This window comes from Hylobates moloch, unplaced genomic scaffold (assembly GCF_009828535.3).
Source record: "Hylobates moloch isolate HMO894 unplaced genomic scaffold, HMol_V3 SCAFFOLD_11, whole genome shotgun sequence".
Classification (NCBI taxonomy): Eukaryota; Metazoa; Chordata; class Mammalia; order Primates; family Hylobatidae; genus Hylobates; species Hylobates moloch.
Genome location: NW_026652286.1, coordinates 2,587,485 through 2,598,848, shown reverse-complemented (window position 1 = coordinate 2,598,848; position 11,364 = coordinate 2,587,485).

Below are 11,364 nucleotides of genomic sequence, written 5' to 3'. Positions count from 1 at the left end.
CATATTAACCAATCCACGTTCAACAGAAGGTGGCCAAGAGAAGGCACCTCATGCAAAAGTCAAATAGGCGGTCTCCTTCCTGGAGTGGCCTTTGGTTTTGTTGCATTGTTTTTGGGGGAGGGGGGAGGCAAGAAACAGAAAAATCTCTCAAAAGTGTCTCCCTGACTACCTGTGAAAGGAAAGATAGAGCACGGGAAAGCACTGGACACTTCAGAAAAGAATGAAGGGTGAGGACTTTTTGCAGTTTTGTCCAGAGCTAGCCTTGCAGGTGCGCCTCTGGATTAGGCTCCACCCCTCATGTACAAACAACTGGCAAATGTAATCATCTGAAACACCGACAAAGTGTTATGCACCAAGAGGCTGATGTGAGTCTAGTTTGCAATGGTAAAAACTGACCAAAATGTCTGGGAAAAGTTGAATAGTCAAATGAATAAGGACAGCTCCTTGGGATGGATTTTTATTAATATATTAAATTTCTTGAATTTTCATGACACAGCGAAATGCATATGCCATAAAGAGAAAAAACTTGCTGCAATACTATACCTACAGTATATGCAGGCTGCACCAAACCAGGAAAAAAAATCAGTGCTCAAACTTAGCGCGACAAGAAGCCAGGCCCAGGGGACCCCTGGAAATTGAAAGGGAAGAATGGTGGAGGCCACATCAAAGCACAGTGACGTTCTGAGATTCTTCTCTTATGTATTTATTTCTGTGTATACATTTCCAAGTTTTCTATGATGAACTCATATTTCTTTATAATCTAAGATCATATAAAAGGAAACAAAGAAGAAAAGTAGGGAGGAGTGACTGTTAGAAGACAGGGAAGAAAAAGGGAGGCAGGCAGGGTACCTGCGATGAGGAAGGGTGAGACCTTCTTTGTCCCAGCTGAGCCCTGGAGGGACTGGATTGGTGTCACCTCAGAACCCTGCCACTGGGAAGCAGGGTCTGTGCCAAACCATGGCAGGGCAAGGAAATGGTGGTCCAGGCTCCATTCGAAGGCTGGAGCAGAAGTGAAGAGAGAGGACAAAGGGAGGACACTTTGGCCCCCACTTCAACAGCCTTTGTGCTGGCATGTATTCTGCTTGGCCACATGCTAGGACAGCTTAGCAGCGTGTGTCCCTGAGGAGCAGCCTGGGCTCTTCAAGCACACACATACAGACACGCATGCACGCGCACACACACGTGAATCTCCCAGCCCAGTCACCCCATCTCTAGATCCTCCCCTTCAGGCTGCAAAAGGGAAGGATGCCTGGCACCTAAGGCAGTTTGCTCCAGTCCAGAAAGCTCCTACCTGCACCTCTCCCCTCTCTCGCCTTCCCCCCAGCTTGCCACCCCCAGGGCCTTGGGTCTGGCTTCTTTCTGCTTCTACCCTCTGCCCAGCTCCTCTGGGGTGGCTTGCAGGTGCCCCACCCTCTCCAGCTCACTTCTCCAGGTCCCTGCTGGCCATGCCTGAGACTTCACCTGGTAGATCTGCCTCTCAGCGCCACTGCTGCCCATTCTAGCCTCCACCACTCTCCCCTTTCAATTCCTAGGGCCCTGTGGGGCTGGCTCCTTATCACACAGTCCAGTGTGTGTCTTTGCAAAGTAAGAACTGAAGAGCCAGAATGTGCACACATTGCCCTTTTCACCAGCCTCTTCTGAGAAAAACCACAACATGTTAGAACGGGAAGAGACTTCAGCAGCCATTGAGGTCAGCCCCCTTTTACCTGCACCTGCCCCCAGTTCTGCTTCAAAAGACCCAGAATCAAACACAGCAACCCCAGGCCTCCTCCCAAATGCCCTCCAGCTCCCACAGGATCCATGGTCCTGCAGAAATGCAGGGGGGGGATGGGTGAGACCATCACTCTGCACAGGTGTGTCATAAGGAGTGCCACAGAAGGTTCAAAGATGCCCCAGAGCCCAGGATGAGACTCTAGTAGCCAGTGTAGCCCATAAGATACCTCCGCACACGCACACAACCCAGGACCTCTCCCCATCCCTGAGACACCAGGGCCCACCAGAGGGCCTTTTCCTCTCCCATGACTCCCCTTTGAAGCCCATCGTCCTTCCCAAAGGAATAAGAGAGCTTAACCCAGACGCTCTTCACTGGCTGAACAGGATATTGGACTACACATGCTCCACTGAGGGTCCTAGAAAATCCTCAAATTCAGAACACAAATGGTACAACTGCCAGAAAGATATTGCCTGCCCCTTACATGCTTTTGCTCAGAAGACCACCTGGAGTCCCAGCCCAGGAGTAGTCCCAAGAGATGAGAGCTGTTCCAGAGGGGACAAGGACACATAGTGTCTTCCCACCACTGCCTCTTCCATTCCTCCCTCCCCGTAAGGACATGTGGCTCCTCTCAGCCATCCCTGTGTTTCATTCTCATGAGGCCTCAGAGGAGGGATGTCATTGCTCCTTAGTTCAACCGGAACAATTGGATAATGAGGAGACACTTTCATATTTCCCCATCCGACTTCACATGGCTGTTGCAGAACTTTTCCTTAGTTCAGCTAAAGACGGGGGCTCTTTGTCCCACAGCCACGAAAATTTAGCTTTGCAGACAATTTGAGTGATGGGTAAGACAGGGTTTTATTGGGTGAAAAGGAAGACAAGGGGGAAACAAGGACTCCCACCAGGCCGGAGTCCCTGCTACGTGGCTTCCCACCTGGCCCTTTCAAATCCTAGTTTCCATACAGGAAGAGGAGAGGCCAGTCTCCTCCCTGCTGCAAACGTCATGAACTTCCTGAAACTTCACCTCAGTGGGCAGGCTGGTTGAAGTTCTCCAGGGACCCCCTCCCGCCTGGCTCTCAGCTGCAAGGAGGGACTGCACTGGGGATTGCTGAGAGATAAAAGTTTAACTCAGGTCCAGCCATCCCCCTTGGCCACCCAGCCAGCCAGGAGTTTAAGATTAATGACTGAGAAGAACAGGCTTATGGGACTCTAGTGGGTTGGCTGGAATTTGAAATGTCTACCCTAGAAAACAAGGAGTTTAAAGGAGCTCCAGGCTTAGAGGCAAGGAAAATTAACTGAGAGGATAAAGAAGTGGGAGATTGGCAAGATAGAAGCTAGGGATGGGCAGCTCCCTGGACAGGGCAGCCAGGCAGGGTGTCAAATCTGGTGGCAGAATATCCAGCCCATCCCAGGGCTCAGAGAGTTCCAGCTTCCTCTCTCCTCATCCAGGGAGGCAGCAGAATGGAAAACCAGAAATGCTTTAGAGCAGGGCAGACTGAGTCTCCAATCCTGATTCCGCTGCTTCTGAGCTATGTGATCTTGAACAAATTACTTAAGGTCTGTGAGCCTCGGAGTTTTGCCACCTATAAATGGGAGTCACTGATACCTCAAAGTGTTTTGTAAGAGCTAAATGGGATAAATGAAAGCCCTGAAACAATTCCTGGCCTATAACAAGTGTTGGATCAAAGTAGGCAGTTCTCCTTTAAATCACATGAAATATCAGATCTTCTCAGGCCTCAGAGCTATTTAGCCACTTGTTCCCCTTTAATGGGAACAAAGGTCTCCTGAAGGACACACCGGTTATATGAGGACAGCCCACTTATTCACTCATTCATTCATTCATTCAACAATTGTTCATTGAGTGTTTCCTTAAGTGTCACGCCATAGGAATGTAACTGGACAAAATGAGGTACCTGCTCTCATCCTTCCTGCAGACAATAAATGGGAGAATCTGCAAAATACCAAGCAGTGACAAATGCTATAAAACATAAAGCAGGCATGGGGACAGAGAATAACTGCTTTACACAGAACGGTTGGGAAAGGCATCTCCAGAGAGGTGTCATTTAAGAACACCTGCAGAAGTGAACAGGCAGCTGTGTGGGGTTATCTGGGGGAAAGCATTCCATGGGGGGACAGAGAGTGCAAAGTCCCACAGTGATAGCAAGCCCCAGTGAGAGATGCAGACACCAACTACTGATGGGTTTAGCTCATAAGAAGGAGCACCCCTACCCATCAGGAAGAACCATGAAAGGCTCATAGAGACTAAGGTGTTGAAATTGACCTTCAAGAATGGGTAGTATTTTAATAGGCTTAGACGAGGGACACAAAAAATCCCAAGGAGAGCGCTGCAGCCCTCATGTTTTCGGGATCTAGCTCACTCTCCCCCAAAGAAGGGCTTGTGAAAGTCACACCACCAATTAGTGAAGTCAGAACACGAATCTGTCCTCCTGAAGCCCAGTCAAAAGCTTTCTAAGTGGATGAGTCCTTATTATTCAAAATATATGTAAGTCAGCTCCCTGGAGAGACCGCAAGCTATCTGGGGTCAGAAGCCCATTTCTTGCCAACCTCATTACTCCCAGAGTCTACCATGACACTAGACACCGTAGGAGGCTATGACCAGTTCTTGTTTTGACTTGAACTCGCACGTCCCCCACAGGGCCAAACACCGTCACTTTCCTCTAACCACAGCCGTGCATTCGGCACAATGCCTTTCTTAGCACATTCTGGGTCCCTTGATCCAGAGAACAATCTGCCTGACTGGATTTACTGACACTTAGCACCCCAGAGGGGCCTAAGGTGACTGCCCAGGAATTCTGACCAAGCCTTGCTCATCTTCATCGGGGTCTGTGAGCATCGCAGCTGCCAGGCAGCCAGGCATTGTGGCGCAACTCTGCAGAAGTGCCACACACACGGTGATTAATACCCTATCTCCTAGCAAGTAATTATAATTAATGCAGAATATCAAACCAGGAAATCAGGCATTATTAGGAGGAATTAGCTATTTATTTTCATTTTACGCTCTGCTCTCCCCCACCTCACCTCCCACATCTCCACCCCCACCTCCTATTTCCAGGTCTGAGCTGGAGAAGAAGAAGAGCAGAGCTAAAACTTTCTTCATTTCATACGTGTGTAGCAAGCACCCATGTTCCAGGTCCTGAATGGGGCTTTAAAAAGACAAAGAGCAGCACAGTTCCTATTCTCAGGGAGCTTATAATCTAGTGGAAAGCACGCTTCTCAGGTCATTAATGGCAGGGATGGGAATAAACAGAAACTGCAGTGGCGGCTCAGGAGAAGGAGCACTTGACTCTGCCTGAGAGGGTCCAGGAGGGCTTCTAGAGGAGGTAGCGTTTAAGCTGGGCCTAGAACGATGGGCAGCGGTTTTCCAGATGGGCAAGCAGGGGAAAGAGCATGCCAGGCAGAAGCCCTAAGATGCAAGAGAAAGTGACTGAAGAGCAAAGGATCCAAAAAGGGGAATGAGGAGTGAGAAGGCTGGGCAGGGAAATGGGGCCAAAGTGGGAGGGGCTGTTAGCCCACCAGCGCCTGGGAAGCCAAGAAAGAGCTGAAGGAAGCCCCAGTCGGATTCTGGGCCGGGCCCAGGAGGTGAGCCCAGAAGCGAATATCTGGGGATTAGGAGAGACGAAGCAAAGTCTAAGAGCCTGAGGGTGCAGCTAGTCATGCAAAGAGACTCAGGCTGGAAGTGGAAAGGGGTCTAGCACTGGTTTCTCCTACTACATTCCTGCCAAGAGAGGCTCAGGAGCACCCTCCAGGCATCTGGCCGTGTTTAGCGTCCTTGCTGGTATTTAGCTGGGAACAAAAAGAAACACTGAGTCAGAAATAGGGAGGGTAATTAATTAGACTGTAAGCTCCAGGAAAGCAGGGGCGGCAGCGCAGCCTATGCTCAAAGGGCATTTGATGATTAGGTGACTGCTTGAATCAACAACTTCTGGCAGCAATGTGGAGAACGCATGGCAGCAGATGGAGGCTGAGGACTAAGGAATCTACAGCAACATTCTCAGAGGCAGGCGGGGCAAAGGTACAAAGACCCAAGTAGAGATCCTCTGGGTAGGGAGAGGATGCCTGGAATGGATTTGGGAAAGAATCTGGAAAAAGGACCAGCGGAGAAGCCCCAAAACCCTCATCAAAAAGGGCCCCCAAATGTCCAGATTCCTCACCTCTGCTGCTTTGTCTCAGGAAAGCATCAACAGGAGAGTGGATCCCCCAAGGGCCAAGACAATTGCCCTCTGGGGAAGACACAGTTGGAATTCTCTATTCCTAATCACAGTAAATTAAAGAAAGACGAGAGGAGTAATCCAGCAGACTAGCTTCAGGCATCTGGACTCAGATGAAGAAGAGCGTCTTGAGAACAAGGAAGTGTGTGGGAAATCTGGAAGGTAGCAATAAGGCCTAAGGACCAAGCATTTTGGGATGGATGGCTCCGAGGCCTGGAGGCATAATATCTAGGGTATGTCCTCCAAGGAGTTTCTTGCAGCGGGGTTCTGATGCTTTGGAAGCCAGAGTAGGTCAGGCCTGCCCTATCTGACCAGTTTCTCTGGATCCAAAAAGCCTCTTCCCAGCTTGAAGGTCCGGATAAGTAAGAGGCCCATCAGATGACTGCTGTCACACCTTTAAGACTGGACACACAAGACCTGAATATAAGGACCCTTGACAGTAAGACCCCATGGAATTCTCAACCCAGAATATCTAGCTAGGGAGGCAGCCTTCAACACAGGTCTTTGGGATCAGGGTTGTGGCCTCTCATAAATCAGTCTTCCTCTAGCTTCAAAAGCAACTTAGGCCAGTACATTTGAATGTAGCTTAACTGTCTTATAGCTCCATTACTGAGTGTCCAAAGCTTTATCTTACAGATATCAAACTCTAACCTTGACAGAAAAGCATTCTCTCCATTTTTCAAATGAAGAATCAGGCTCGGAGAAGTGAAATGACTTTCCTCAGTGCCACGTGGTGGCACTCAGTGTCCAAACCCAGCTCTGGCTGACTCCACGGTCAGATACAGGGTGTCTTTGAGTGGTCCTGTCTACCTTAGTTTAGGTGTCAGTGGCAACTGTAGCCCAAACTCTATTCTGGGTGAAAATTATAAAGTCCATTTTGAATTGGCTCTGGTTTTGCCCCACCAAAAAGATAATTAGCTTTTCTCTAGTAGCTACCATTGTCAAAACATTGTCCTAGTCTTTTGATATGCATTGTTTGATCTTAGATCCCTCCATCCCGGCTGCCTGTGTCCAGCTTTAGAGTTCAGCTCATTTCAGACCCAGGTCCCACCTCCTCTTTCTTCTCCCATCCCTGACTGGGTTCCTGAAAGTCTGTTTTCTCAAATCTACCCTGTTCCTTCAACCAATCTTGAGAACCACCTGCCCACCCCATCCCACCCCATCTACCACTCCTGACTGTACATTTGGCCACAGATAGAAAAAAAAAAAGTAAGTCCATCTTATCTCCCATAGCTTCTGCTCCAGGCACCAGTCAAGCAACACAACACACCCCAGCAGAACCCTGATTCTCCTCTTACACTGGAAATCCCACAAGAGATCCTGTCTACAATTCTCTCTTGCAACATAACTCTCACCCTAGCAATAGAGAGAAAGACTGTCACCCACTAGCAAGAATCAGACTGAAATAAGAAATGCACATCATCACCTTTAAACTCAAAATAAATATAGAGGGTCACCAAAAGAGGGAAGACAAGAGAGGAAACTGGTCTAGAAGTCTCCCCAAGTTCTCATCATCAGGGCCCCCATTGCCAGAGGGAGGCTAGCCAGCTGATTAAAAAGTAACCTCTCCTATAGAGAACCGGCCCCCAATGATAACCCCAAGCAAGTCAGCCCCTTGGATGATGAATAACTTGGCCTGGCCACCCAATAGAGGCACTGCACCCAATATGCTGTAGTAGAAATTGGGGCAGCTTGTTCAGGTTATCTGAGCCTTAAATTCATCATCTGTACACTCAAAATAATAATCTCAGCCCTGCCTACAGGAGAGGGTTATTTTGAAAATCCAGTGAGATCTTGGATGCAAAGGTGCTTTGGCTATTGGGGGAGGAAAGTGGAAAGGAGGAAAGGAACTTATATATATAAGGCAAAAGGGCTCAAGCAAGACCATGTGGTGTCGCTCGAATCTGCCAGGTAGTATTCATTCTGAAAACACACACAGGACTTGCTGTGCTTTAAGGCAGAAATGCCAGTGTGGGGTAGTGGGGCTTCAAATTGCGTGCTTAGACATTGGTGAGGTTATGTGCACACAGAGCTAGCCCACCCCTCACTACTAGATGAATAGGTAGCAGGACTTGAAAGAATATGAGTACTAAAGACAAAGACTTAGAGTCCAAGCTATGTCACTGACTTCCCTGAGCCTCTGTTTCCTCATCTGGAAAATGGGAATGAGATATCTCACTTACAGGGTTTTTGCAAATTTGTAAAGATTATGTTAAATAATTTATGCCAGGTGCCTGGCACAAATGGTAGTTGTTCCTATTAATAGTGATGATAACAATAATTTCCCCTTTGCTGCTGTCTCATCCCTAAAGGTAAGGAGGCAGCACTGAATGGCTATTGATGAGAAATCCACGACCCACCTTAAACAATAGGCAGCTACTGGGCCCTCAATAAGCTCACTAAGCATGAAATTGAGCAAGAATACTTATGTGTCTACTTGAATGCTAATGAGGCTCTAACTAGGAAAGACAGGATGTCTGTGGCGTTCCCACGCTGGTGATGGGGCTGGCAGGTTAGAAAATGAGGTAGAGGGAGGAAGGGCAGTAGGGAAGCTATTGTCCAGGTCCCAAAAGCCAATAGCTTCTGCCTGGTGGTGTCCCTCCAGGCAAGTTCTATGAGCCTGTTGAACACTCCTTTCCAGCCAAACATTAAACACTCAACAAACTCAGGTGTGGTCATTTCTAAGACTGGAAGCATCACACTCATGGATTTCCAGGTTTGGAAGGGTGACCCCGGTAATCCCTAAGAAATGGTCACCATGATCTGGAAGGAGGTCCACCCCAGTGGGACAGCTAGGAAATGACAGCAATAGCTTCAGCAGAGAACTAGCATTAGATCACTCTGGAAGGGGGTCTCCAGGTGAAACTTTACAATGCAAGGAAGTAAAGAAGAAAGGGAAGAGGGGAAGGACTGGGATAGACTGACTGAACAGTTTTAGTGGATGGAACATCAGAGAGAAAACAGAGAGTAAAAGGGAAAAGCAACAGGTGTCAGAACAGAAGGGAAAATGTGTTCCTGCTTGTGTACGGAAAGGCAAAAAGGAAAGGAAAGAAAATAGTGTTTCTTAAGCCCCAGCTTTATGCTGGACACCATGCCGGGATGGTGATAGACATTATCCTGTCCATCCTCCAAACATCCTGGCTAGAGCAGTAAATTATCACCACCATCTCAGAGATGAAGACAGTGAGACTTTGGGCCACTGAGTAACTTGCTCTGTTAACTCTTCTTTTTTAATTCTCCATTCACTTCTAAACAAAACAACAATGAAAATGTTGATGTTTAGATACGGACACCTGATGAAGAAAAAATTCCATGGCTACATGATCCAGTGTGGTGGTTTTTCCCTGTTGTTTCAGTTCCTGATTTCCTACTTCAGCCCTTTCCTTTTATCTGTGAACTTTCTGATTCTTGTTTGTAAAAAAGACATACTCTTATTAAAACACTTAAATGCAAACGCAAATGTCACATAACCCTTATTTTTAACACTGCATAAAGCACATGTTTGTAAAAGAATAAATGCCTAGGTTACAAAATCCAAGACCTTTCTCAAGAATCCTAAACTTTTCATCAGCTCACCCTGAATTTTGGTTTGGCGTCAGAGCCTTGTGCCATTGAATTGACCTTGACCTTAACCTTGCTTAAGGCACCCGTCAACTCCTTCTCACTTAGTGGCAATTATTCTCTCTCTCTCTCTCTCTCTCTTTCTCTCTTTCTCCCACCAACTGTTTAGATTCCCCTGCTGGGCCTGTTCAAGTCAATCAGAAGGAAAGCCTTAATTTGCCCTTAAATCTGTGTTTTCAGAGCTCCTGCATTCTTTCCCTTCACAAAGCAAAACAGAGCAGCAAGGGTGCAGAGCCATCTGCATCCAACCCCTCCCGCCATGAGGGTTTCTCTGCCAGTTTGCCTCTGTTTGTCTCTCTAGAAACAATCCCTCTCCTGGCTCAGTCTTTGCCTGTATAACCAGAGCTATGCCAGATAGGGCCTCTCCACCCCCAGTCAATCTCCACGCCCAAATGTTATCCCTGATGTAGGACTGAGATTCACCTTGTTCATAACATTTTCCTGGATCTCCTAAGACGGAGTCCACTCCAAATCTGAAGAAGCTCTTCTTCCCCTGAATTACTTTGCCATTTCCAGAATCTTTTAGCACTTTTGAATTGCAGTAAGTACAGTTGTTACTTTTCTTTCCTTTCTTCCAGACTGTAAGCTCCTTGAGGGCAGGACCTATGTCTAATCTGAAGGAATTTCGACTTCTGTCTCTAGGATCAATCTTAAAAGGACAAGGCTTACATCTTTTGCAGATTTCTCATATTCAAAGCTGAGCATTCCCCTAAGAAGGACCCTTCCCTGGAAGCGAATCCCATAAGGACAAGGAACTTTGTGTCTTATTCACAGGTATTCCCAATGTGTGGGCATTCAGTTAATACATATTTAACAAATACTGTCTACAGGCTAGGATTTCCTAGGATTGTTCATGATTTTGGCATTACTACTTATCACCTAGGATCTTGCATCCCCCTTGACTAGGATCAGATTTCTGGCATTAAGTCTTTTTTTACTGATTAGAACGTTCAGCCCCTTTTCATCTGCTATTTGAGTTCTTAAAGTTAGAACTAGAGGCAACATTATTTGAATGCAATACCTGTCTACTTCCACGACAGCCTATTGCCCAGTGATGCCATCAGACATATGAGATTAACAGATTTCTTTAGAATTATTTTACTAAAGGTTCTATATCCTTTATGTGACATTATATGAAAACATTACTTAACACATAAAGAATAGTTGATAAATGCTTGCTTTCCTTCCTTCCTCATACAGAACATACAAAACAAGATTTAAATAACATTTGTAGTGGAGATTTAAGTTCTTTCCAATTGGTGCAAAGGCAGGGATGTATGAGTGCAGAGAGATGCCTATGAATGTAGGATACATGTAGGGACACACGTGAGTCTAGGTGTAAAGGAAAATCAGAGAAGGCTTTTAAGCAAGGAACCCAATGGAATTCGATTTACGTTTTTAAAAGACCCCTCCGCTATAGTATAGAGCAAGAGCAAAAGCAGTTACGAGGCATCCAATGTCTAGGCTCGCAATGATGGTGGCCTTGCTTACGGGTAGTAACGGTAGCGCTAACGAACACACAGACAAGTCTAGAATGTATTTTGCAGGTAGCACTAACAGGACTCGATGACATATTGGATGTGGAGATATAAAGAAAGTAGACAAATCCAGGGTGATCCCAATTTGAGGGCTGTGAACAAATGTAGGTCCTATTACTAAAGTGGGGGAGACTGCTACAGAAATAATTTGGGAGTTGAACTAGAAAAGGAAATCAAGGATTCTGTTTTAGACAGGAGACAAGCAGTTAAAAGCTCAATCTGGCTCTCATGGGAGTGGAGAGCCATTAGCATATAATCTAAA